General features: G+C 26.9%; 1 protein-coding gene across 1 annotated transcript in view; it reads left to right on the top strand.

Annotated features, from left to right (window-relative positions):
• The window catches only part of LOC129916830 (protein numb), a 323,367-nt gene that overhangs the window by 158,070 nt on the left and 140,604 nt on the right, over window positions 1-24,693 (top strand). The window lies entirely within an intron of this gene.

Genomic DNA, 24,693 nt, shown 5'->3' with positions numbered 1-24,693 from the left:
AAGATAATTGAATCTAGCGTTTTTGGAAAACTAGTCCTTAAACTCAGAATTTTGAAAAAAAAATTATTAAAAAATTTTTAAACGGTTTTTTAAATTTATGTATTACAATTTCATTTTCGAAGAACTTTTTTTAATAGAACTTTTTGGAAAAAAAATTAACTTATTGAAGTGAAAACTTCTTTAGTATCGTAGTGATTTGAAACAAGATGAAACGAAAAAGCGACACGAAAAATCTATTGATCATAACTTTTTTGTTTTTAAAGATAGATGAATGAAATTTATACAGTAGATAGGTAATCAAATAAATTATGACTGTGCAAAATTTCAATTAATTTCATATTCAAAATTCTGAGATAACGGTGAAAAGATGTTGTTTTTCTAAACACGTAATATCTTTTGATCTAGAGCACATAACAAATTTATTTATTTAACTTTAATACGCATGCTGATAATATTGCCTTTCATTTAATATATCACACACAACGGTACGTGCTCTACAAGTTATGTAATCTTTAATTGAAAAACTTGAAAAATACCTCAAAACAGCAGTAGAGGAAGTACCGTAATCTCAGTTTGAAATTTCGATACGGTTGGATTTAAAAAATTCTTATTTTTTTTTGTAGGCATGGTAGAAATATGATTGAAGCGTCATATAAAAGGTGAAATAATAATGATATAAAATTTATTATAGGTTGTCTTTTAAAAAATGAATTTAATGGCGTTAGAAGAGAAAAGAGATTGATTGTTTTGCTTTTTTTATGAAAACTAATTGGGTTAAAAAAATTCTAGCTCTTTTTGTAGATGTTGTTTAGACATGGTCCATATAAATATTTTAAGCTGAAACAATAAGCTTTCAGATGGTATAAAATTTATTGTAGGTTGTCATATAAAAAAAGTGATGAAATAAAAAAAAGTTATATTTTTTTCGATTTTTTTTAAATGATTTTTAAGGTTTCACTTCAACCACGTGTGAATTGCACACATGATTTTTTTTTTTTTTTCAAAGTTCAACATTTCAACAAAGCTATTCTTTTTTATTCAACAACAGGTCTTATTAATCAAAGTCTTAGAGAAAATCAATTATTTCAATAAAAAAATTCAGTTTTTATTAAACAAAATTTAATGGAATTGAAGAAATTTTTTTTTAACTTTTGTTTCAACACTGTAATAAAATTATATTTTCCTCTTCGAAATTCAACTAATAATATCTATGGCGAAAATTTTTTTAAAAAATAAATTCATATTTTATTACAAAAAAGTTCGAAAAATAGTAATTTTAAATTTTTTTAATAACATTTTTTTTATTTCGAAATCTGACTTTGAGGACCGTTTTTTTTTTTTTTTTAAACTCTTCATTAAATTAAGTGGATTTATGATTGATGAGATTCTGGCTTTTTAAAATCTATATGTAAAAATTGTTGGTGTTACCGTTGTGTGCAAAATATTTTTTTTTTTTGTGTTTGAAGTCAGTTTGTGAAAAAATTGCATTTATCGCTTAAACGATGAAAGATTGTCCCTTACTCCCATATAATTTTGTTCCTTAAATTACCTAAACAATCTCTTGGTTTCATTTAAATTATGAAATTTAAGCAAAAAAAATGGTTTTGTTAAAAAAAATTTAATTGTAATTTAAAAAAAAACAATACGGCAACATCGGCAATTTGCTTTACTCCACTATTAAGCGGATTGATTTAATACATATAATTTAATTTTAAAACCACTGTCATACCTGGGCGAAAAGCATTTGAACTGATGTCATTTGAACTTTTTCAAAATAAATTATATTCAATTACCTACTCTGTTTAAAATAAAAGTAATTTTCATTACTTTTGTCTTTGTTTAAAAAATAAATTCGCAGATACGTACCTATTCTGAAAAATGTCGTGCCTAAAAGTACTTCTTCATTTCCCACCCGTGACAGAATCCTGTTTATTAAAAAAAAAATTAAGTTTTCTACCAAAATTCAACCGAAAACGATGACTGGAAATAAGATATCAGCGTACAAAAATGAAGTTGTGAAATCTTCTAATCAAATATCGAAAACGGAAAACGAAAAAGAGAGGACCTGATACAGTGAGAACAAAAAAGGAATTTTTCTTAAAAATTTATCGCAAGAAAAAAATGGTAGTTCCGAGTCGTGTCTGATTGTAAGCTTGAGTTGATTTTTTTTTACGAATCATAAACTTTACTTCATTCATATCTCAATTAAAAAAAAAAACAACCTCTATAGTTCTATTTTTAGTTATGGGTGGTCTTAAGTGCTAAAGTCCCTTTCTGGTGGTATAGAATTATAAGTTCCAAACATTTTTCCTTACTTAAATTTATATCTTTCAAATTACCCAAAAAAAAAAAATAAAAACAAACTTTATAGCCTGAAAAATGACCACTAAACTTTCCACTTTCATAGTTTTTTGCCAATAAAAAAAAAAAAGTAGAAAAAAAAAACTTTTAACAGCTGCAATACCTATTTTATTAAATTACTTAAATTACCCAACACCATATGCATCCTGAAAGCAAACCTATGTCCCGCCGCATTGTGGTGCCATCAATCAAATAATATACAACAAAGCTACAGTATAACTTTTTCTATATATAAGTTTGTGTACTTTCCACTCTTGTACATTTTGTTTCAAATGTCAAATAATGTTGTAATAAATAACCTTCGTCACCGAGAATGAATAAACGTGACATGAATATGTTCATTTTAGGCCACAGAGAAGAAGAGAGAGACAGAAAAACGGACAGAAAGCGTGCTCTTTCAATACAAAAAAAAAAATTAATTCAGTTCAAATAAAATAATAACAAAACAAAAAACATTTTTTTCACATTTTTCCTATTATTTTATAAATGAAAGCGACATCGAAAGAGTCCGGATTCATTCATGACTTGTTTAAGCCTTTTTTTTTATTGTTTTGATTTTTTTTTTATGACAGAAAACAAACTCAATTTAATATTCTAATTGGTTAAAAATAAAAAAAAAAAATAACTTCACGGCATGAACCTAGTTAAAAGTTGCTCCGGATGTAATCGATACTCGTTCACATGTCGATTGCTTGCAAATAACTTTTTATAGACAAACTAATCGTCATTATCAGCATCAGAATCGAATTCGAAATACTCGTACAACATAGTCACCAAATAATATTATTAAGTTCTAGTTTAATTGTTGTTGTAAAAGTTCTAAAATGAATCTACACTCACTCAAGTATCATGAAATCAATCGAAACACTTTGTAGTTTGTTTTGATATTTGAAGTAGATGCCAATTCAGTCACTCACTCTTGATTAAAGTTTTGAGAGAGTGTAAAGTTGATAACTTTTTTTTTTTTTTAATTGAGAATATTGTGGAATTCCAGATTAATTTGAGGTCAATTGAAAAGCTTTATGACTTAGATACGGATGACAACAAGGAACTGCATTGTTTTACAATTTTGTATAGGTATTTCCTAGAGTCTTTAATCGCAATCAATTTTTATTATTACAAAATAGTTTGTAATACATTTTCATAAAAAGACGCAGTATCTATGGCAAGCTTTTAGCTTTTTATGTGCTTATTTTTTTCAACTCTTGACTTTTTTTCCGATGATAAGACTTATATCGGAAGCTACCTTGTAGATGATAAGCATAAGGAACAAGGATTTTTACACTGAGTTACAACCAGAGTTATATAAAATCACTGTTTTTAAATGCATTTGTTTTCCATTAAAAATAAGAAAAAAAAAATTTCTTTCAAATACAATTTTTTTGCATTAAAAAAAAAAAAAATTTTTGCAAACTGAAAAATATTTGCATCATACAAAAATATTAATCGCAAATAAAAAATTTTGCATTGAAAAAATTTCATTGCATTGAAAATAAAATTTTTATTGCAAATAAAAATATTTTGCATGAAAAAAAAAATTTTTGCAAATACAAAATTTTTTGCATTAAAAACAAAGATTCAATGAAAAATTTGTGCATTAAATATCTTTTTTTTTTAATGTTCGTCGAATTTTTCACAGTTTTGGCCTTACATTAATTTCAATTTTATAGTTGAAATATTTTATGTATGATCAAAAAGTCAAAATGGTAAGAAATTCGACGAATATTAAAAAAAAAATATATTTAATTCACACATTTTACCTTGAATTTTTTTTTTTTCAATGCGGAAAATTTTTTATATTTGCAATCAAATTTTTTTTTAATGCAAATATTTTTCAGTTGCAATAAAAATTTATTTTTAAAGAAAATTTTTTTCAAATGCAATAATTTTTTTATGCAATTTTTTTTTTAATGTGCAAAAAATATGTTTTTTCTAATTCCAAAAGTATTTTTTTTTTTTTTTTGTTTCAAAGAACTCATTTTTTTTTTATTTACTGTTTCTTGCTTTTATCGAGAAAGGAGAATGGGCGGTTTTCGTAATACCGGTTTAACACTAAGCAGTCAATCCTTCTCCTTGGAGGGCGACTGTAACCCAATCACAGTTGAAAACCCCCATTGAAATAATTAGTGTATCCCAATACTACTAAAATGTCCCCCAAGCAATGAAGTACTTAAAAAAATAAAATGATTGTTTTGTAGGGCTTTTTAAAATAAACAGACATTAAAATCCCAATTTTGAGGTCAAAGTTGTTTGTATGAAAACGAGGACAAAAGCTACAAAATTTAAAGTATAGTTTTAGTAGAGTAACTAAAGCAAATTATTAGCTAACCCGGCCGAACCGCTCTGATTTTGACGATTTTTTTTTTCAAACGTAGGTAATTAAAAATACTTTAAAGTCTATAGATTAAAAATTGCCGGTGTTGCCGTATTGTTGTTTAAAATTAAAATTAATTTTTTTTTAACAAAACCATTTTTTTTGCTTAAATTTCATAAAACAAATGATAGCAAAAGATTCTCTAGGTAATTTAAGGAAAATATAAAAAAGGCAGTAAGGGACAATCTTCCATCGTTTAAGCGATAAATGCAATTTTCTAACATTCTGACCTCAAACAAAAAAAAAATATTTTGAAAACAACGGCAACACCTACAATATTTTAAAATACATTTTTAAAAAGAGAGAAGCTCATTCTTATCTCTTAAATTTAAATCCACTAAATTTAATCAAGATTTTTTGAAAAAATGGTCCTCAAACTCAGAATTAAAAAAAAAAAATTATTAGAAAAATTTAAAATGACTTTTTTCCAAACTTTTTCTAATAAAATATGAATTTATTTAAAAAAAATTTTTGTCCATAAATATTATCAGTTGCATTTCGAAGCAAAAAAGGTAAAATATATCACACTTTTGAAAAAAAAAAATGAAAAATTACTTCAATTTCAATGGTTTTTTTTTTTTTATTAAAACTGAATTTTTGCATTGAAATAATTAATTTTCTCAAAGACTGTGGAAAAAAAGGAACTTAAAATTTTTGCTATATAACTTTCAACAGTAAGGGTTATTAAATGAATAAAAAATTATTTTATGTTTAGATGTTGAACTTTAAAAAAAAAAAATAAGTTACATTTTTTTTCAAAACTTTTATTAAAAAAAGTTCTTCGAAAATGAAATACTTTTTAAATTTTTTCATAAACCGTAATACATATTGACATTTTCTTTTATAATTTGAAATCATAATAAATGCGGCCAAAAAAATTTGAAAATAAATGCATTTTATATTACGACCAAGTTTAAAAAACGACATGTTAAAATTTTTTCAATAATTTTTTTTTTCAAAAATCTGAGTTCAATTACCATTCTTTCAAAAGGCGTTCATTCAATTAACTTAATTTTAATTTTACATATATGACTAAGCTTCTAGCTTTTAAAAAATATATATTTGAATATTGTAGGTGTTGCCGTTGTGTTCAAATATTTTTTTTTGTGTTTGAAGTCAGTTAATAAGAAAATTGCATCTATCGCTTGTACTATGGAAGATTGTCCCTCACTCCCATATATTTTTTTTCCTTAAATTTCCTAGACAATCTTTTGGCATCAATTAATTTATGAAATTTAAGAAAAACTTTAAAAAAAAATTTGTTTTTGTTCACAAAAATCTTCAATTAAATTTAAAAAATCAAAACGGCAACACCGGCAATTTTTAATCTATAGACTTTAAAGTATTTTTAATTACCGACGTTTGAAAAAAAAGATCATCAAAATCTAAGCTGTTCGGCCGGGTTCCCTTATATTGCCAATTTTTGAGCTTTAGTTACTCCACTATTTAAAAGATTACAAATCAGTTTTTAGTATTTAAACTTAAATGGTCACTGTGGCGTATGTGGAACATTTTTTTTGAACAAATTTTCATAGGTTAAACAAAAATCCAATTAGGAAACCAGTTGATCTTTTTTGACCATTTCCTGATTAATATGACTACTTATTAGGTTAGTTGAAATTGTATATAAAAAATGGTGATTTTTTTTTAGACTTTTTTAGGGTTTAGTTTCACATTGATATACATATGTACCAAAAACTTTGAGGCCTACTACTTTTTAAATATGAAACAAAAATTTAAGCTATTTTTTTTTTAAATTTTGTAATAAGAACAAAACTACAGTCATGTAATTTAATAAATGTTTTGACTCTGGCTCAACTAATCTTTCAAATTTGATCATAATACTTTTTAATCAAACTTCTAATTTTTACTTTATAATTATATCTTCTTCGGTGAGTTTTTTTTTTCAGGTTAAGAAATTTTTTATTTACCAACTTAGGAACATTTTCGTATTCAATTATAACTTTAATAAAAACAAACTAGTTTGTTGGGACTTTACAAAGTTAAATTGTTTAACAAAAAAAAAAATATTTACCAAATAACTTATTCATAAGTCATCGTAAGTCTTTGTGAATTACCTTCAATGACAGTAGGTAAATATCAACAAGTTCTTATTTTGGATTTGTAATAAGATGTTTATCAATTAAAATTAAAGGAAGAATATATGTGGTATGCTTTTTCTCCTAATTTAAATAATACTTTTTGTGCTATAATGCCCAAATCCGTATCCAAAGTTTTGTCGTTATTAGTTTCTTTATAAGACTTTATTAAGTGTCAAAATTGTTAAAAAGGAAATACCATTAGAATTATTTAAATGTAATGTTTAGAGCCCAAATTAAATAAAATCTTAATCTTCAATTGGCAAATCAATAAGCAAATTGAATATAAATTTCTATGATTGATAAGACTGAATTGAAAAACTCATCATGACAATAGTTTTATATCATAATGTATTCATCTATTTTGTGTGTCCCTATCTTAATTTGTTTTATTTTTTAATTAAGTATTATAATTTATACTATCTATTTTGCAATTATTATTGTTGTTTAAATTTAAAAAATATACATATTAAAACGAGGGAAAATAACCACACATGGAATTGGGACCCACTCGAACATATAACTTACTATCTTATTGACTTTAGCTCAAAAAATGGATTATGTACTGTTCGGAACTTAATCTAGATACAATATTGGCATTAAGAAAACTCAAACTTTTTTTTGTAAAATTATAATTCACACCTTCTTGACACCAAAATCTGAGAGCAAGCTTAGGTTTCTTCTTTTTAACTTTCCTTGAAAACTTTTTTATAAATTTTCTACTGTATGAAATTAAAACTTAAAAAAAAAATAATCTTACAGCCGTATTTATTAGATTTGCTTAAATTGGTTCTCAAGGGTTGTTAAGTTAAGCTTGCTTAAATATTTAATCCGCCTTTAAGCAACGTTGCTTAAATTTGTATTTATAATCGAATTTCCAAAGAGGATTAACTAATCGATAGTTGTGTCAAAAAATGAAGGTGAATTGACTAATCTAGTAAAAAATACAAAATACATTTAAGAAACATCGCGTGGTTTTTTACAGCTTGAGGGTATGTATTTTTGTAAACAAAAATTCTTAACCTTGACTGCAAATAAAAATAAATTGCACGACTGGGGTCGCACGTACTTGCTCTTATGGTAAAAGTTAGTCTAATGTTGAAGCTTTTCATTCATAAAAATAAAGGAAAATTAAAAATTTGATATTTTCACGGAATTTCATAAGTGGTGAAAAAAAAATAAAATCTGATTTTATAAATAATTAAATACCGTTTTATATGATCTTTTACAAAAAAATAAGTATGCCATTTTATTTCTTGTATAAAAAGGAATTTTCAGAAAAAAATTTTCGAAAATCGTTAGAGCGGTTTTTTTAAAAAATAATTTTTTATATATAAAAATTTTCTAACATTTAAAAAAAAAAAACTTGGTATGCCATTTCGAAGAAACAATTAATTTACACCTAAAAACGGAATTTCAAAATTTTTCACCGACCCGTTTTCAAAAAATTGAATTTTCAAAAAAAAATTTTGAAATATTTTTTAAAAATCCAAAAATTTGTTTTTTGAAAAATTAAAAATTTTTTTAAAAAATAATTGCTTAAACTTTTCTGTATAAAAATTTTGGTCGAAATCTGTTTTGTAGTTTACGAGAAATTCATAAATCAAAAAAACGGTTCTATGGCAGGTACAGTTAATAACTGTAGAAAAAATATTTTTTTTATTTCCAAAGAAAGCTTCTATGTGCTTTACTACACACAAAAAATTTAATCAAAATCGTTAGAGCCGTTTTTGAAAAAAACTAACTTTTGTATTTCCGTTACATGACAGGTACCGTTAGTTTTGGTCCTAAAAAAAAAATTTCAATTTCTCCTCTAGGGAATCACCAAAAACTGTTAACTACCAAGTTTGAAGAAAATAGCTCCAGTAGTTTAGGCTGTAGCTCGAGGTTCTTACAGACAGACAGACAGACAGACAGAATTGCCGGACCCACTTTTTTGGCATTCTCCATCATCGTAATGTCATGTAAAATTGTTATCTCGAGTTCTATTTTTTTTACGAATCCTAAACTTGCCCTATAGTACCTATATCGCAAGTAAAAAAATCATGTGTGCAATTCACACGTGGTTGAAGTGAAACCTTAAAAATCATTTTTCTTGCAAAAAAAAACATCGAAAAATATAACTTTTTTTATATGACAACCTACAATAAATTTTATACCATCTGAAAGCTTAATGTCAAAGCTAAAAATATATATATCGATCAAGTCTATGACACATCTACAAAAAGAGCTAGAATTTTTTAAACTCAATGAAATTTCATCCAAAAAGCAAAAAAAAAACATTTATTTTTATGTTCTCATGCTATTAAATCAATTTTTTTGTTTGACAACCTATACAAAATGTTATAACATGTGAAAGCTTATTGTTTCACCTTGTATAATGATGTATTAATCTTACTTCAAAGATGTCTACAAGAGAAGTTAGAATTTTTTAAAGTCAACCATGTCGAATTTCCAGACTGAGATTACGGACTTCCTACACTGGTAGCTGGTCATCGCCAACAGATCTCCACAGGTGTTTTGAGGTATTTTTAAATTTTTTTCAATTTAAGATTGTGTAACTTGTGTTGTAGAGCACGTAACGTTATGTGTGATATATCAAAGAAAAGGTTATGTTATCAGCATGTGTATTAAAGTTAAATCAAATTTGTATGTGCACTAGATCAAAAGATACACTAGCCCAAAAAATTAAAGGAACAAAAAAAAAATCGTGATTTTTTTAGAGATTTTCGATAGGCTGTATCTCAGTCAAAAATGACCGCATCATGATAAAATAAAAAGAATGTGAAAGCTCTATTCTTCTTGTTTTAGGATTAAATATTAAAATATTTTATTTCTAACGGTAAAAATAGCAAAATTGTTGGAAATGCTCAAAAACCAAAATTTTCTAATTTTTTTTTGTTTTTACTTCTCTCATAAGGAAGTGGGAAAATTTTTTTCTGATAAAATGATTATTATTTTTAGAAAGGCTTTTTATTTGGCTTTAGAATTCCTTTTGTTTCAAACTTCTACGATTTTTTTTACACTGCAATATCAGTCATCAAACCAAAAACCATACTTTTGACTTTGACTATCAATATCTCAACAACGGATCACTAACCAGAAAATTTAAGGACACATTTAAAAACTTCATTCAATTCTCTACAAATAAATTAAGTTTGCTTTGTAAAAAAAAATGTTTTCTTATTTTTGAGATTAATTTAGGAAAACTATCAAAATAGGCATTTTGACGGTTTTTTAGAAAATGTACCGATTTAAGATAAACCACGAAAAAATTAAAAGTTTTCAAAATAACTTAAATTTTGAAAAAAAACTTCATTCAATTCTCTACAAATAAATTAAGTTTGCTTTGTAAAAAAAAATGTTTTCTTATTTTTGAGATTAATTTAGGAAAGCTATCAAAATAGGCATTTTGACGGTTTTTTAGAAAATGTACCGCTATTTAATTTCTATGTGTGAAAAGGCTTAATTTTTGAAGTTTAATATACCTGAAATTAATATGCAAAGTTTCAGACTTATTCATCAAGCAGTTTTTCTGTTGTGAAGGTTTGAACTTTTGAGATGAAGTAAAACACCATATTTCTACAGTTCTAAATGACTTACTTCTTGTTACTTTTTTATGAGCAAAATCAATTTTTTTTTAGTTTATTTGAACAATTTATTGATAAATATCGTTTAAATTATAGATATACCAAAGAAAAACAAAAAAAATTTCAAAATTAGGAAAAATATACAAAAATGGTATAAATAGCTTTTTTTCAAAATTTAAGTTATTTTGAAAACTTTTAATTTTTTCGTGGTTTATCTTAAATCGGTACACTTTCTAAAAAACCGTAAAAATGCCTATTTTGATAGCTTTCCTAAATTAATCTCAAAAATAAGAAAACATTTTTTTTTACAAAGCAAACTTAATTTATTTGTAGAGAATTGAATGAAGTTTTTAAATGTGTCCTTAAATTTTCTGGTTAGTGATCCGTTGTTGAGATATTGATAGTCAAAGTCAAAAGTATGGTTTTTGGTTTGATGACTGATATTGCAGTGTAAAAAAAATCGTAGAAGTTTGAAACAAAAGGAATTCTAAAGTCAAATAAAAAGCCTTTCTAAAAATAATAATCATTTTATCAGAAAAAATTTTCCCACTTCCTTATGAGAGAAGTAAAAACAACAAAATATTAGAAAATTTTGGTTTTTGAGCATTTCCAACAATTTTGCTATTTTTACCGTTAGAAATAAAATATTTTAATATTTAATCCTAAAACAAGAAGAATATAGAGCTTTCACATTCTTTTTATTTTATCATGATGCGGTCATTTTTGACTGAGATACAGCCTATCGAAAATCACTAAAAAAAATCACAATTTTTTTTTTTTCCTTTAATTTTTTGGGCTAGTGTATAACGTGTGTTGGAAAAGAACATCTTTTTACCGTTATCTCCGAATTTTGAATATGAAATTAATTGAAATTTTGTACAATTATAATTTATTTAATTACCTATCTACTTCCTTCCTTAATAAAATGCACAGAACAAAGTCAGAGAGCATTGATTTTTTTTATTTGTATTAACCATTTTAATTTTTTTTTTTAACATTCTTTAATTTTAATTTAAAATTCAAGCTCCTTTTAGGGAATAATTTCATTTCAAACCAAAATGATGCCTTCACCCCACACCCTAGATAAATTATTACCATGATACTAAGCACACGATCTTAGTAATAATTCATAATTTGGTCAAATCAATCTTCAAATGGCTCTAAGCAAGCTCTAAATGCGGTGAATGGCGTTTAAATTAAGCAATCGTTAAACAACGTTGCTTAAATGTGTATTTTTTTTTTTTTATTAATACACATTTTTTACTTAAAAGCTATTTAGAAGTTGTTTAACGTTAAACAACCTTTAAGATTCTTTTATAAATATAATATGGCTGTTAATGTTTAAAATTCTGCATTTAAATGCATGGAATGTGTTCAAAATTTCTATAACAATTGCTGCCAAAGATTTAATTTATTATCGCCGCTTAAATTGTACAAAACAATCATATTGAAACATGTGTCAAAAATCGAATGACAAAAATATTAGATAAAATATCACAAAACGAGTGATAAGTATGACATTTTGACAAAAGCTTCAATTTCAATGATAAAATCAGAAGCAAACAACTGTATGCCCTAAATGAGTGATATTTTTTTCATTAATTTTCTACAGATGCGCTAATACCTGCATAAATTCAAGAGAAATTATTGTTTTGCTGATAAATTTATTTGGAATTTACATTTTTCTTTGAAAATTTATAAAATCTTGATTTACTGGACTTTCCTCACTCTCATCAACAAACAAAGATCGATAAAGTGAAGATGAGTTAAGTTTCAGTAAACAGAAAAAAAAAAAAAGTTTAATGTGCAGTACAAGTCAATTTGTTTAGCAAAACTAGAATTAACTGATTTATCAGATTTCCACTTGATTTTTCTTGAGCGAGTTTCAATTTCAATTTCAATTGACCGAAGATGACCAATTTGAACAATTTTTTTTATTTTAAGGGAAACCCCAGTTCTAAGAAATGTGTCATGGTCATGAAGTCGGATAGCTGGCGTGTAGTTTGACAAGTACACATTTAAATAAAATTAAATTCAATTGCTTCTTCTTTTAATTGCTCAGTGTGATGCTTTATTAATAAATAAATGTCGGTTTTGATGCAATAGGGTTTCCCAGAGTTTTTGTTTTGTTCTTTATCAATGACAAATTGTTTTAAGCCAATGAAGATCAAGAACAATAAAAAACGGGATTTCCATTATGCACACACATTTTTTTTTTGATTATAAGAATTTTTGGGAACCCATGACTTTTTTCAAAATTTTGGATATTCCAAATTAAAAATAATCTTTTTTATCAAAAAACAAAACCGACTTCCATGGATCAAAACAGGGTTTTATGGTTTTTCTAATAGTTCCCAAAGCTAAAACTGAACTGAAATGGAACCACATTGCAGCCACCAGCTTTCCAATACAAAAACAATTATCAAAATTGGTTCACTCAGTCCAAAGTTATGAGGTAACAAACACAAAAAAAAAAAAAAAAAAAAAAAAAAAACAGACGAATTGAATACCTCCTCCTATTTGGAAGTCGGTAAAAAAAAAACAAAGATAATGTCAATGTCAATGACAGTTTATATGTTTTCAAAAATGAAATGTGACCATCTGGACTGAAGAATTGGAGCTATTTCTATTTTATTCTGTGAATGAATTTATTGAGTTAATTTTGACAAATTTTGAATAATGATGTTTTTTAAGTCAAAAACCATTCAAAAATATATAATGTAGCATATCGTTAGAAAAATCTTTAAATTTGCTGTTTAGTCGCGAAAACCAAACGTTTCTTTAGAACTTTGTTTTTAAAATATTTTTGTCAAAAGTAATTTTATTTAAATTGTTTTTTTTTTTTTTATGATCTAACCATTGAATAATTATATATAGAAGTGACACCGGAAAAAACGTCCGCTATGTTTGAAGGGTGGAGCCACAATCGTTTGAGGAGTGGCGCCATAATCGTTTTAGGATTGTGTATTCGATGGCCGAAAAATCCCTGAAAAGGACTTTTGGTTACTAAGTAACCACATTTACAATATTATTTATATTTGGTGTAATTTGTATTAGTTTTGTTTTGTGCTAGTAGTGTTTTTGTTTATTTTTGTTTCTGTAATATTGAAATTGAATTTATTTTAAATTTTTGTATTATTTTGAATTGAATATTTATTTTTGAATGTTTGATTCTTATGTATGTTTGGAAGGATTTTGTTTTTTGTTTTTATTAACGAGAAGAAGAAGAAGATTTTCTTCAGTTATAGAAGTGTTTATTTAATTTTGATTAGTGTGCTTTTTGTAATAATATCTAGGCCAAAGTTGTAGTTCACATTGTTTGAATGTTTTCCACATGCACTGTGGCATATACTTACTATTTTCTTAAACCGCATAATGCAAGAGTAGGTAGGGATCAAGTTCATACAATATGGCCATATTTCACATTATTTTTAAGTATTTTAATACAATACGAAACAACCTCGTTTATTTGCTTAAACTGATTTATGTTTGCGAACAAGGACTTTGGATATACGGCTTTGTTCAAATTTGCAACTGCAAATAAAAATTAAAAGTTTTTATAAAATGTTAAATTTTGAAAAAAAATCTTTTCGTACCATTTTTGGATACTTTTCTTTATTTTTAATTAAAACATTTTTAATGTTTATGTTGAATCGGGCTTTTTTGGTCACTTCCTTTTATATGCAAATAAAAATCTTTATTTCATACTTTCTCCCTACGTTTCGTCGTAATTTCTCGACTTCTTCAGGGGTTTTTTTTATTAAATCTGTTAAATATGACATTTAAAACTTTTTACACTATTACAAAAATTGTTTAAACTTACATGAAAATATTATTTTGTTACATTTATAAGTTGACAGATAATTAATAATTAAAAACTTTTGAATTTTCTAAAATAAAAATATAAATTATTGACATTTAATAAATAAAAGTTAAAATAAAAAATAAAAACATACATCACAGCACTTTAGAAAAACTAAATGAAAAACAATTTGAATTTAAATTTGAATTATAACAATTATTAATTATCTGTCAACTTATAAATGTAACAAAATAATATTTTCATGTAAGTTTAAACAATTTTTGTAATAGTGTAAAAAGTTTTAAATGTCATATTTAACAGATTTAATAAAAAAAACCCCTGAAGAAGTCGAGAAATTACGACGAAACGTAGGGAGAAAGTATGAAATAAAGATTTTTATTTGCATATAAAAGGAAGTGACCAAAAAAGCCCGATTCAACATAAACATTAATAGTTCAAATAATTGGTCAAATTATCATTAATTCAATAAAACATTTTTGTTATCTAAAATTTAAACGATATTTATAAATAAAATGTTCAAATGAACTCAAAAGGTAAAAAGGCATATTTTGATCGCAAATGCAAGAAAATGTGGTTTTGGGATAGTTCCAATGATTTTTCTATTTCACCATTTGAAATAAAATACATATTTGGTTCTAAGATTCTAAAACTAGAAGAATGTAGCTTTTACATGCTTTTTATTTTGTCATGATATAGTCAAATGATATATATACAAAAAAAAAGTTGAGATATCAATCAGACATGGGATTACTATAGCCCTGTTCCACTGGAGTTGGTAGTCTGCTAATAGTAGATTTTTTGTTTAATCTAGGTAGTACTATCATCTACCTACTCATGCTCTTCTTCCCGAGTGGATACGATTTGTATTAAATTCGTTGAAAGTGCGTTCCATTGAAAATCGGTAGTAAACTACTAGTAGTACTTTGCCACCTCCCAAAGGAACAGCTAAATGGATCTACCGAGTAACATCAAACTTGGTATGTAGCATTTTTTTGCAGAATCTCCATAGGGGTTTTTAGAACAAATTTTTTTTTTATCAAAAATAACGATACCTGTCATAAACCAATTTCGGAAATGTTTAATTTTCTCGAAAACGGTACCAGTGATTTTGTTTAAAAAAATTATATAATAGTTTTTGGGCAATCATGGACATTTTTTAAAATTATTATTAACCTACCGTAGAACCGTGCCAAACTACCAATTTAATTTCAACGAATTTCTTATACAAAAGCATTTACCTATATAGTTTAGATATAAAACAGAATGAAAATTTGGCAAAATAATAGTTTTTGGATTAGTAATTTCTACAAAATTGCATACCAATTTTATTTTTGAATTTTTTTTTTAAATTTATTTATAATTTATTTATTTTTTTTTTTTTTTCTAAAAATCTATCTTAGTAGAAAAAATCAAATCGAATAGGTACTTGTTTTGGAGCTATCAGGAATTTTCCTTTGTTCCTTAAACTTTTTTGGCTAGTGTATAAAAACAACTCAGGTTAAAAGCTAATGCTCGGTTAAATTTTATGGTTATGAAACTCAAGTATTAAATTTAGCCGAGCTTTAGCCTTTAACCTGAGTATTAAATTGTTTATATTGGTTGAGAGAAATATGTATAATTCAGTTAAATATTTAAGTGAACCTTTAATTTGATTATTGGTAAGGCTCGTAGAAAATCAAATTTACTAATGATAAGCTTTGGTGAATTATAGTAATAATAGCCTAATAGTAAGTGAATGTACATATAAGCGTGGTCGAATGTTCGGTATTCGACCGAATCAGTATTCGCACCATCTCTAGTTGGTACCGTTAAAAAATTTCAATTTCCCCTCCTTGGAATCAAAAATAAGCAAAAAGTTTGAGCCAAAACGACTTATTGGTTTGAGCTTACCTGATTTAAATTATTACGTTGAGTTTTTCTTAACGTTTTTCTTTTTTTCTTTAAGGGCCATTAGCTGAAACGAACCTTAAATAATTCATGTTGAACATAAACTTTTAGGCTCTATTTTTACATAAGGATTTATGTTGTAATTAAATGCTTAAGTTTCGATTCAGCAAAAAAAGACTCTAATTGTTACGCATTTCATAATATTCCAAAACAAAATATAATATAAAAAAAATAGCAATCTCTTTGGGAATACGAACTCAGAAAGCAAAATTAAACAGCAATCACCTTGTCACCTACGCTAATAGGACTATTGAAACAAGGGTAACTTTCATGTCCTATAAGCTATAACGTGCCTAGGATATACAACAATAATATTTAATTTTGTTCAAATTCTCGTCGTTAATAAAAAAATTCTTGTTTTTAGTTTCGAGTTACTATGGATACATTTATAATGTCAACTAACTTTTCAATATTTTTGTTTGATATTTGTGTAATTTTGTATGTATGAGTAAAATTTCCTTATTTTATTTTTTCATTTATTGGATGTCGATTTGTCGATACGATTTATTTTTGTTTGATATTTGTTTTATGTTTTATGTGTGAGTAAAATTTCCTTATTTTTTTTTTTCTATTATAGGATGTCGACGTGTCGATACAATTTATTTTTATTTGATATTTGTTTTGTTACGTTTGTATTTGTGAAATTTCGTTTTTTAAAAACAAATTTTTTGAAAAATAATTTTCTAAGACAAGCCCCATTCTCTCTTGGGATTTTTTAGTACATCTGATTGCCGAAAAAAATAAAATTGTGTGGCGCTAGAAACTATCGGTGTCACTTCTATATATAATTATTCAATGATCTAACTCAATTTGTTTTATTTTAAGAACCCAAAATATTATATATCGTTAGAAAGGTCTTTAAATTCTCTACACAGTAGTAAAAAGCAAACGTTTCTTTGGAACTCCACTTTGAAAATATTTGTGTCCAAAGTTAGATTTTTTTTTTTTTAATTTGAGGACTTAACACAAATTCAGCGTTATTAAGCAAAGAAAAGATCCCATTGTCCTATAGTAAATAAAAATATTGAGTAAATTTTGTCAGATTTTCAAATATCCTGTTTTAAAAGTCAAAAACTCATCAATGACGCTTAAGTCTAGCTTGGTTTGCTTCAATAATCAAGTGTGACGGACAAATTTGTCCAATAAAATAAATTATTACTAATGGCCGATATTACGAAGGTCTTTTAAACATTTAACAGGCTTTTAAACCTTAAAATGGGATTTTTTTGGTTTCACCAATCACTTTTAAGTTTAACATTTTTGGCTCATTAATTTTAAAATTGTCATTGGAATGTCTTCAGATGCAGTAAGGAAGTGATTTTTTAAGACACAAAATGAAACAAACAAATTTCAACTTTTTTATATATATTTAGGGGTGAATCCTTCTACTTAGCGTTGCTTTCAAATTATGCCGAAAATATGAAAACCTGACCAAAGTGAAATACTAAGAGATACATAAAGGAATTTAGTCGAATTTAATAATAAAAACTCTTGAACTCAATTATTCAATTCTTTCCTTCACATTTTTGGTAAATTTAAAAGCCTTAAAGGAGTGATATAAAAAAAAGGTACGTACATAAAAAATGTCTGTATCGAAAAAAAAAATTTTAAAAGTCATTCAAATGAGATTAAAACACACTTCAATGGTTCTTTTTCAACCTTCGTCATAAGCTTTTTTTCCATTCATCTTTAAAAACAAAAAAAAAAAACCCTCTTACACCATAAAGTCTCTATAAAAATTAACAATTTCCTACGTCATCATCATCGTCACATCCTTCCATAAAGTAACTTCCGGCCTTTATCATAATTTTCACTGTCAAGGTGCGCCCGCCGCCGCCGCTAACCCCCATATTAACGAAAATTACACATATAATACTCTATGCTCAAAATCACTATATAACCTTAAATATACTTACATATCATGTCAAGTCATTGTCATCTCTGTTAAAGACCTTTGTCTCTTCTACACACATCCTGTCAGCCATATATAAGTCACATCACCCAACCATATACCTTGCAAGCTTTTTAATATTTCTTCAACCCAAGTACCAAAATATATATGGTTAACATAATTTTTCTGCCAAAATGAATTCCATAATTCTCTTGTCTTGTCTTGTCTTTAACACAAAATATACACAAAGCCCCATCACCGAGAGAGAGATCCTTTGAGACGTATTTTTTTTTTACCCGTGTCGGTGTTTGGTTAAAGGAAAAACAAAAAAAAACCTTCTCTCATTTAATATGCACCCGTATAACATTAACCTTGAAATAGACCATGGTAAAGCTAATCCTTACAAGTCTTTATACGAGTGTAAATCTTGTGTTTTAGTGAGAAAACATTTATAGTTCTATCCATATAGCCGCTTCGTCTGTTTCCCCAAACTTGTAACCTGGGTATTATTGCAAATTTATTCATCATACTGAACCCGGAATATAGCCTAGTCTCGCACAGCACAATCTTCGAACATCTTTTCTTACAAGGATATGTATCTTCTTTGCTGACGATGCTAAGACCTATAAAAAGGAGTCACTCAAACTTATACCTTTTTTGCCTAAGAGTGTCAATGACGGTTTTTCGTTATACCTACCTAACGATATCCTAGTCCCATAGTCAACTCATACAGAGCTTTAGAATTCTATGTGGGGTTTGGGAGATGTGTGGTAAGAAAATCATCCTCTTCCTAAAACGAAAGTGGAAAAAAAAAAGGATCTTAGAGAGAGTACAAAATGGGTTATAATCTTTTGACGAATATTGTGTGTACTTCTAAGATGGTTAAAGATAAAAAGGATTCTTTCGCTTTTGACTTAAAAACTTCTTTTCTTTTTTTTTTTTTTGTGTCACAAGTAGAGTGTATATCGAGGATAGGTACTTCCTATTTTGTATATATTCTTTTTGTTCTTTATTCTTTTAAGCTTCGACATTATGATGAAAAAAGATGAAAAGGGAACAATGTTAAAAAGGGATAATGTCACACTAAGTTGATTCTTAAATAAAAATAAAATGAAATGACAACACCTAATGCGGGTGTTTTTTTCTCCCTCTTTCTTTTGTTTTTTTTTTTTCAATCTTAATCTTAAAATGAGATTTGTTTTTTTTTTTTTTTTAAATCAAAGATATCATTGTATTTAGTGTTTGAATCTATTTTTGTCAAACGACATGATTTTTAAAATGAGGATTGGCTGGGAAATTTATTTTAAAGTGGCTTTAGGTGTATGTAGGGTTGCCAACTTTTTTAAGAAAGAATAGAGTATTATTTGATTTCAGGGACGAAAAAAAAGAGTACATTTGAAAAAAGAAGAGTACCATTTATTTCAAGTCTTGAAAATGTATTTTTTGGTGCCTCTTGCAGTACATACATAACTATTTTATGTTGTTTTTAAAATAAGTGTTTGACTCTAAACGTTCAAATTGATATAAATTATGAGCTCATTTTTGATCAATTTCAATGAAGCCCTATTTCTCTCATTTCGCCACTTCATATATTCATAAATACTCTCTCAGTGAATCCTGAAGTTGTAAGAACAGATAGTATAAGTATGGCTCCCAATTTTTGCATTTATTAATATAATAAATTAATAAGAAACTTAACTCAAATACAAGAAAAAATCTAATGTTTTGAGGTCTTAAGCCTGAACTACATCAAAACACAAAGTCAAAAAAGTACGAAAAAGTAAACAAAGATCAAAATATAAAAATCACATGTATATTTACCTGACATCTATTGGAAAAAATTAACTAAAAAAGCTCTTTTGTTTTTGAAGTTTTGAAATTTCAAATAAAAAAAAAATTGAAAAAGTTAACAAATTACAGTCAACTCCATCTAAGTCAAATTGTCACAGGACACAAAAATTGGTTCGAGTAAGAGGGAAATTCGACTAAGAGGAATCTATTTAATCTTTTTGCTGCAGGCGGTTTCATTAAAAACGGTAAAAAAAATTTGAGTTAGAGGAAAATTTGACCTAAAGGATGTACGACTTATAGGGAATCGACTGTATTTGAAATTTCAATTGTTTGTCAACAGAGCTTTTTTTTTCGCAAAATGACAGGAACTATGTGATCGAAGAGCTACCTTACGGAAAGGATATAAAATATTGTTCGAGTGTATTTGTTTTTTAAAACTTTGTGAAAATTGAAAGCTTGGTCTTGTTCAAGCTTTTTCAATCGAATAATTTTTTAAAATGAAAGAGCGATATACAAACAAGCTACTAGAGGGAAGAAGAAAAAACATCGTGTTTACTTTTTTGTACTTTTTTGACTTTGTGTTTTGATGTAGTTCAGGCTTTAAACAAAACAAAGTAAAATAGAGAACCAAATTTGAATTTAAAAAAAATTTAACTATTATTTCTGAAAAAGTAAAAAAAATCCTTAAGATTTTTTTTTTTTGTAAAAAATCAAGGTTTTAATTTTTTTTATTTTTTTTCATTTCGATTAATTATATTGATAACTGCAAAAGTTAAACCAGTTCAAATATTGCAGGGTCAAGAAAAAATAGCATCAGTTGCGATTCATTTTTTTTTTTTTCTATAAAAAACAAAGTTAAGTTTAAGTTTTTGAAAATAGCTTTACTCCTTTCTTTGATTCAATCTCTTTAAAAAATAGAATTAAAAAAAAAAATTTTAAGTCTAACTAAGAAAATAAAACATAAAACAAATAGGTCGTACTAAAACAACGACCAAAATTATGGTGTTTTGTACTCTCTAAATTACAATTGTTTAAATTTAGAAATTATAAGGTCTCGTTTTTTTCATGCAATTATCTTAATTGCAAGTTATCCACCAATTTGTAAGCGTTGAGATGTTTATGTTGTGGTACACTCAGCCTTATGTAAATAATCATTTTTAGCAAAAAAACAAAACCGACTTCCATGGATCAAAACTAGGTTTTATGGTTTTTAAAATGGTTCCTATCGCAAAAAGTGAACGAAATTAAAATGGGACCACACTGCAGCCACCAGCTATCCAATACAAAAAGAATTATCAAAATTGGTTCCCTCAGTCCAAAGTTATGCGGTAACAAACATAAAAAAAAAAAAAAAAAAAAAAAAAAATACAGACGAATTGAATACCTCCTCCTTTTTGGAAGTCGGTAAAAAAAGGAGTATTTTGACGTACTCTATCAGAGTTATAGATTATAGGGTACAAACTACACATATGTGAAATAGAGTACAATACTCTTTTTTAGAGTACGGTTGGCAACCCTAGGTGTAGGATGGAATTTCAGCTAATGGGATCTCTGGATGGCTGAGAGAGATTAATTGGCTTTGGTTTGAGATTATGTCAATTGGTTGTTTTTGAATTAATGTTTTTTTGGCTAGAAGGTGTTTTGGTAACTTAAATAAATTAGTTATACATATATATTTGTCCCATTTAAAGTTTTGATCAGATGCCGAGTCTTTAACTTTTTCAATTTCAGCAATTTATCACCTGAATACACCAAATGATCCAATCAACAGCTTTCAAGCTATTATTTCCCAAAAACGTGGAAAACGAAAAAAAGGATTACATTTTTTTATTTAGATTAGATTTTATTTATTCTATTAACAGTATTATTATAATAACATTATAATAAAGAATTTTTATAAATGTATGTATAATTTCCCATCAATATCTCCTCAACAACATTAGAAAATATCTGGAATAAGTAATTCTCAGGCGGAGCTAAGGACACTCGATACTGCATCTTTTACTGAAATTTCAGTCAGGCATCTTGACGTCCAGAAAGTGTACGAATAGAAGCAATTATCAATAAACTCCTAATCCCTGGACTAACTTCACTATTAACAATAAAATGCACGACTGGGTCGCACGAACTTGCTCTTATTGTTAAAGTTGCTTTAATATTTAAGACTTTTTATATATTTTGAAAAAAAATAAAATTTGTTTTTTAAAAAAATAAAATAAAATCTGAAATCAAATTGCCCTCCAAAAGAAGTATGCAGTTTTGATTGATACATTAAGATGCATTTTTAGAAAAAAAAAATTTCAAAATCGTTAGAGCCATTTTGTTAAAAAACTATTTTTTTTTTAAATAATTTTTGGAAAGTTTTAAAATAAAATTGGTATGCCATTTTGTAGAAATCACTAATCAACATCTAAAAACAAAATTTCAAAAATATTCAATGTCACATTTTCGAAAATTTGATTTTTCAAAAAAAAATTTTCAAATTTTTTTTTAAATCCAAAAATTATTTTTTTAGAAATTTAATTTTTGATTTATATTTAAATTATATAAATACTTCTTCACAAAAAGTTTAGTTGAAATCGAATAATTAGTTTCGGAGATAATCGGATTTGATGGCAGGTACCGTTAATAATGATTTTCAAATAAAAAAAATTTTTCGTTAGAAGATAGACCTTAGCTTAAAACTATTATTTGAATTTTTTAAACAAAATCGTTGGAGCCGTTTTCGAGATATTTCAATTTTACTAAAATCGGTATATGACAAGTAACGTTATTTTTGGTCCAAAAAAATTAATTCTAAAAACCCCGCCGCAGAGTCGCCAAATAATGCTACATACCAAGTCATATTTTCAAGATTAATGTCTTCAGACTCAGGGAAAATGACAGAGCATCATATTTTATGTTCGAAATTAAAATATGAATCAATTTGTCCTTCATACATTAAACAATGCATTAATAATACTAATACTGCATTATCTTGCATTCTAAACGCAATACAGCGAAACGTCCATAGTAAAAGTTTTTCCTAGATTATAATTCTTTCATTTGATACCAATTTCATTGATGGCCGCTCAACGTCCAAAATGCCCATTCTCCTTTGGTCTATACTTTTTCATGTCGCTAGAACTTTTTTCGGTCACAATATTTTATAGAGAATCAAGTATGAAATTGATGTAGAATATTCCGAGGAATTCGAATATTGTATTCACAATTCCGAAAAAAAATATTTTCACCCTTATAAATAGACTTTTTTGTGACCACTTTTTTGAAAAATCGTAATTTTTTTATTTTTGTTCTGCCAAATTTGCACCCGTGAGCCGACAGAGGGTTAAATATTTAGTTCCCTTACTACATCAACTTGTGTCTCAATCCGAATTATTGGACTTAATTTTATATAATCTTTAAAGTTTCAAGCCAAACGGTTGAAACTTACATACATATCAATCATTGGTATAACTCCTTTTTAAGATCAATGTAGCAAAATTTCGTACTTACTTTAAAAAATAAAATTTTATTTAAATCCTTATTCTGCAAGTTAAGTTGGTTTGGTTTTTGGTATTCTCCATACTAATGTCTTTCAGTGTATCAACTTTTCGTCTATACAACATCTGCAAAAAGAGCTAGAATTTTTTGAACCCAATCAGTTTTCATCGAAAAAAGCAAAAAAAAAATTAATCTTTTTTCTCTTCTCACAATATTAAATTTTTTAAATGACAACCTATAATAAATTGTATATCATCGAAAAGCTTATTATTTCACCTTTTATATGACACTTCAATCATATTTGTACGATGTCTACAGAAAAAGTAAGAATTTTTTAAGGCCAACCATGTCGTATTGTAGTGATTCAAATCACTACGATACTAAAGAAGTTTTTTTTTCAAAAAATTTTTATCTGCTGTCTATCTTGCTATCGTTACTCCTTTTTGAAAAATTTGACATGACATGATCTAATTAGGTACTATAGGTGGCTCACTGGGAAATTTTATTCGAGATAAGTTAAAAGAATTTAACAGAAAAAATTCTTGTTCCCTAAATTTTGACTAATCTTCTCCCAATTTCAACGCACTACAATTCATCAAAAAAAAATCTAGATACTGTCATGATTATGATTAATTACTAAAATGAAAAAAAAAACTTGAAAAACCCCGTTATCAATAAAACTAAAATAATTACGCTTGAGTAGGCGCTAAGCACATTACCTACAATTGCTTACCCACATAAATTCCATATCACGCAAATTAATTCCCATTCATGACGCATCTATTGGTCTTTCCCAAGAATAAAAATTGTAACCAGTTTTTCGTTACTAAAACAAACATCACGAATCTCAAAACTCGTTCAAACAGGGGGAATCCTATATCTTAAACTCGATGTAAAAAAGGTAAATGAAATGAAAAAGAGCACACCAACAACGCCGACAAAGCCCTTTCCGGAATTCCCCCAAGAACACACACACGCTGCACTTTCTTTCTTTCTCATAAAAGTCATCAACTTCTCTCATCTTCATATCGCTCTGAGGAAAGTCCGTCCAATCGATCTTAAAAAAAAAAAAAAAAAATGTTGACTAGATCAGGGTCTTCCCTAGCACGATCAATGCTATACATTGTGCAGATTTATGTGTGAATCTATCTTCTAAGCTTTTTCAAAACGACTACAGATCTTTGATGACGTCAAAAAAAAAGCCGGAAAGCTTTTGTTGATCGCGATCGCAACCGATGACACGATCAGTCGAGGGTCTATAAGAGGCATACATTCAGCAAAATGTTGGACATAAAATGATTGTAGGTCTTTAAGAGATTTTTAACTTTGTGCTG

The sequence above is a fragment of the Episyrphus balteatus genome, chromosome 3, assembly GCF_945859705.1.
Source record: "Episyrphus balteatus chromosome 3, idEpiBalt1.1, whole genome shotgun sequence".
Classification (NCBI taxonomy): Eukaryota; Metazoa; Arthropoda; class Insecta; order Diptera; family Syrphidae; genus Episyrphus; species Episyrphus balteatus.
Note: the sequence above shows the minus strand (reverse complement) of the source record. Positions and strands in the feature narration are given on the sequence as shown.